The following is a 5,500-nucleotide window of genomic DNA, read 5'->3' as shown; positions in this document are numbered from 1 at the left end:
TCCCTCCCTCTCTCCCTCTCTCCCTCCCTTCTTTCTTTTTATAGGTAAAATATACAATAAAATGAGCTACTGATCCAGTCCTTGTTTTGCGAGCACACACAAACTGCTCTGTTAAGTCATGTTGTCTTGAGCTGATCTAAAATTATAGTCAAGATTTCTATCAGTTTTTCTCTTTTCATATTTCTTCTGAGTCTCAGTTTGAAGGACCTACTGTAAGCAGGAATCACATTTCAGTAAGGATTTATTTTTCTTCCCATTATTTTCTTATTGAAAATTCTACAATGTGAGTTAATTATGGTGAAAATTGCTTAATTCTATGCTTGTATTAATTTTCATCTAATACATGATCATATTATTTTTCAGAGCTAACATTTTGTAAATATAAAATATTTCAAGTAATTAACAGCAAGAGAATTGAAAGCAACTTTGATTATTTATATTAAAGGAAATTTCCTAGGTATTAGGATGCTTTATTTTTCAAGCCAGCTGGTCTTTGGAAAATAGCTTTTTGTTTTATGACTAGCTTTAAACTCCTCGTGATAGGAAAGAGTCTTCACCAGACAGATTAGCTACTGATACTTGGTCTTGATTCGAGGAAACTGCAGCTTTGCTGCCTTTAGCAGCACTTTCTAATCATAAGATCAATGAAAAATTGAGAATCAACAGAATATTCTAAATTTCACCTATTTTCAGTTTCTCCTTTCCTTTCAGGGGTAGATTACTCCAGTGGGAAAAAGGACCCATGTAATCACCAGCTGACCGTTCTCGGGGTCAAAGATGCAAAGAAATGTGTTGTGGCCTTTAATGAGAGGGATAGACTGAGTTCGGGGCACTGTGCTGGCCTGTTCTTGGCTTCCATTGTCACCACCTCATCAGCCGTTCTTTTCTCTTCTGCTGTGATCCAGAGTCAAAGTGATGAGTAATAAATGAAAAGTGAGTCTTTGTGGTCTACCAGGGCAGGAACGACACTGAAAAGAGAGCCAGGCCTCAAGCAAGCTAAGCAAACTCACCAAGGTATTTACTTCTTTCATTAGTATTTTCTCTCATCTTGTAAATTTACATCACCTTTTATAGCAATTGAGATCACATATATAGTGAAACAATGTTTGAAGACAAGACAATAAAATTTTTAAGAGACTAAAAAAATACCTTCAGTGTTTATGTCATACATGAATTTCAGAATTAAGGATGTTCTTTTAAAAAAAAATCTTTGGAAGCCAGGTGTGGTGGTGCACGCCTTTAATCCCAGCACTCAGAAGCAGAGGCAGACTGATCTCTGTGAGATAGAGGCCAGCTTGGTCTACATAGCAAACTCCAGGTCAGCTGGGGATACAGCTTGAGACCTTATCTCAAACAAAACAAAACCTTTGGAGGTTTTTAAAAAAGTTTATTTAATCAGTGCTCTGAAGCTGTACAGAGTATTAGCTTATTACAGTGGGTATTTTTGAAACTTAATTTAGGGCTGACTTTGATTATACATGAATAATTACAAACTATTTTAAGAAGAAAGCATATATTTCCACTGCTCAGAGACTTAGAGAAACAGGCATGCTTTGATTAGGTGCCCATTAAGAGGGGACTTTTTATCACTCATGAGAACTCAGGCAATCACTTTTCTCCCTTTAAAAAGAACAAAGTGTCATTTATGGAGAACTTAGCCTTTATTGCAGAATTCATATCCATGTTTTCTTTAAATGAAACACTTCATTGCGGAGAGAGAGACATGTACTGGATGGACACCGAAGCACAGATACCAGGGGCTCTAACTGCTACAGAAGACCTATAGGGGAAGTCAGCTCTATTTCTTCAGAACTGAAGGCCAGCACAGTCAGGAATGGGGCCAAACACAGAGCAGACGGTGGCAAGCCAACCACTCCTGCAAAGATAGTTAATTTTGTAAGCCTTAAATAATACAAGAACACAAGACTCTTTCAACCCTTCCTCTGAAAGGTTGAGAGTTGGGACAAATGTAAAATGTTGCGTAATGTGCACGAATAAGGCCAAGAACATCAAACTCATTTCACTTAGTGTCAGTCCTGATGATTCATCATTATGGTCAGGGCCAACTGTGGTCTCTGGGCTGAAACAATTTTATCTATATTTTTTTAAAAAACAGAATGTTCCGGCTTAGATCTTATATCCTTAGGGTTACAATATTGAATTCTGAATCGGAAAACTTAATCTTGCAGCCAGATTTGACAAGACAGTGGCTGAATGAGAGGCACAAGTGATGACTGGGGGATGAAATGCCCCAGGTCAGAATTTGGGAAAAATAGGAGATTTTGTGGAAATCTTGGCTGTAATATAAAAACCCTAAGTTTGAAATGTTCTCTTTTCGTATGAAGAGAGTGTTCAAAAGTCTTAAAAGCAGATTTCTGCTGTTTATTTTGTTTCAATTTTTTTGTATTTATATTCTTTTTATTTTTTATTTATGTGTATGTGTGTATATACCATGTGTATGGGGTACCTGTGGAGGCCAGAGGAGGGTCTTAGGGCCCCTGGAGCTAGAGTTGCAGGAGATAGTGAGCCATTCGATAGGAAATGGCTGGGAACCCAATTTGCATCCTTTGCAAGAGCAGGAAGCACACTTAACAACTGAGCTGTCTCTCTAGTCTATCAATATTTTCTTTAACAGAGTGAACCTTTATGTATTCTTAGGTTAATTTCTTAATGTGTTGCTAATGTCACTAATACAAAGATTTCTATAATCATACTCAAATGTTTATGAGAACAAGGAAACATTATCACTTAAATCCAAAATAACCATACTTTATTCCTTGCTTGAAAATTAGTGCTACATTCAAGAACAAAAGTTGTGATTTCTTTTTTGAAGACTTTTTGTCAACACACTTATATTTAGATTTCCAAGTACTAAATAATTTAGAATAAGAAAGAAAATGAACCAATCTGTCAATCCAATTAGTTCACACACATACAGACACTCATGCACACACATGTGCACACATGAACACACAAGCATGCATGCACACATATATACACACGAACACACATGGATATACACAAACACACTGAAGATTTCAAAAATACTTGATAATTTAATGTCTAATAATCTAAAGGTATTTAAACCTTTTTAGTTTAATGCATGAAAAAATTATGACAGATACTGAAATACTAAACTGAGTTGTTCAAAAGAATGAAAAAATACTTGCAACTTTTAAACATGGAGATTTGAGTACATCATTGATCAATATCTTGCAGAGGGATGATTATTGTGTAATTTCTTTACAAAAAAACAGAGAAGGTTTATTGATCATTGTGTTATTTCCTTATAAAAGCAGAGGAGGTTTATTTCACAATATGTTCCTATCATATAGATACTTTGTGTAACTGCTGAAACATACTATCTGGGGTTGTCTTCTCCCTTCTGCAATTCCTGTTAAACAAAATTTAAATAACAAGTTCAGGTAGAGGGTACAGCATCTGAGCAAAGCTAACAGATTCCAGATCTGGTTCACAGAGCACTGTGAACACTACATATATATTTTTTCCTCTGTTGTTTTCTCTCCAGAAGAAAACATTCATTAACAATTTCTTACCTATCTTTCAAGAAATTTTCTATGCATATATAAGCATAGAAAATATCTTCACAACCCAAGTAGATTAATATTTTACAGAGTTCTTCAACTTGTATTTTGTAAACATATATTAAATGTCACGTTACTTAAAATAGATGTACATTTTTAAAAAGACAGGGTTTTGTGCTGCTCAGGCTGGCCTAGAACTCATGGACTCAAATGATCTTCTTGCCTCAGCTTTCCAAAGAGCTCGGACTACAGGCATGTGCCACCGCGCCTGGCTCTAATTCTGCATTTTTCCCTGTAGTATTCCATTTTATAGATGTTAAATATTTTCTTGATGAGCATCTAATTCTTAAAAATAAGCCAGTTTTAACAATTAGTCTAGCAAGTAGAGATGTTCCACAATCTTCCAAATGGGGTTTGCTTTACCAAAAGAACTCATAAAATGGTGCTTCCCAAGAGAGGTAAAGTGCAATGTTAATAATGAAAGGTAGACTTATTTCACTGGGAAGGATATTGTCATTTACCTGTAGCATGCTCAAACAATTAATATATCAATAAAGATAGAAATATTGTGCTTTTTAAATAAAGAAGTAGGTGCAAGAGAGAGTCAGTACTCAGTTGGATCTGTTATTACATTCACATGTGTAGATTTGTTCCAAGCCACTAACACAGTTAAATATAGCACATACCTTATGTTCTTCATGGACCTCATTGCCCTTTATTAAAATAATAGACATAAATGTATGTTCCCAATGCATGATGCAGTTAGTGAGCCTAGATTAGTGACAAAGAGACCAGAAGAAATTCCTGGCAATTAATGTCGGTTAATTTTCTATTGTCTATATTTCATTTTGTCAGAGTAATCTTTCAACTCTGATTCATAAGTTAAATAATATAGTCAAGAGAAGACTGGATCAAAAATAATCAAAATTAGTCCTTGAATTCTGCTAATTTGATATTTGATAGGTAGATAATATGTCTATTCTCTGAATATTTAGGAGAATGTGAAAGGAGCTGTGGTCTACATTCTTTTAGAATATGTCTGTGACCATTCTTCTTCATCACATTACTTCGTGTATATGAAGAAGAAAGTGAAGTGGGGAATGATGAAATCTTCTATTTCAATAAGAGGTTTTATTGTGTGAGCTCTTTGTGACATCTTTTCCTGCAGAGATTTCTGGAATTGATTTTACAGAACTGCCCACTGGAGGGATGTAGACTTTTTCCTCCTCTGTCCTTTGCTCCAGATGCTAGGTCGTGCACCCTGACCATGCTTCATCTCCAGGTCTCAGAGAAGCTTGCTGCCTCCCCAGGGGCTCAGAAGGGGCCCTTAGCAACAAATTGTGCTGCTGGCCTTTGATATCAGCGACCTCACTGGAAGCCACAGTTCTAGAATCAGCTTCCCGTTTTTAGGAAGTGGAATCCGGCTCAGAGAGGTTGCACTCTTTTGTACAGCCACACTGCTAACGTATGGATAAAGTGAGATTTGAACTTAGATATTATTTGATGCTTCATTGTTGCCCTCTCTCCTAGTTCTTAACTCTGGTTGCCTTTTAAAACCATCAAGGACAACTTTAAAATTCTACTGACTGTGTAAGACCAGCTTCACTTTCTCTGGTACAGCGTGTATACTAGTATTTAGATAGAGCTTGTGCACTGGTATTAGGTCAAAAGCTTTTCAAACGTTAGGGGTGTATTTCAGTGGTGATGTGTGTGTTTAGTTAACACTAGGCTCTGTGTTCAATCCCTAGCATTAGGTAATAAATAAATTCAGCTTTACAGGTGATCGTAATGCAAATTTGAGGCAATGAAGACTAGATATCAGTCCTGCCCCAGCCATAAATCAACATCAGAGAAGGAATGAAGGAATGCAATCTGGTATTCCCTCAAGTGTGAGTGCACTCGTATCTTTCACGGGAAATCTTGTAAATTGAGTTGAATATATAAAATAGTGTTTA

The sequence above is a fragment of the Nannospalax galili genome, unplaced genomic scaffold (assembly GCF_000622305.1).
Source record: "Nannospalax galili isolate Female #2095 unplaced genomic scaffold, S.galili_v1.0 scaffold1386, whole genome shotgun sequence".
Classification (NCBI taxonomy): domain Eukaryota; kingdom Metazoa; phylum Chordata; class Mammalia; order Rodentia; family Spalacidae; genus Nannospalax; species Nannospalax galili.
The sequence above is the reverse complement of the archived record's forward strand: the minus strand, read 5'-3'. Positions refer to the sequence as shown.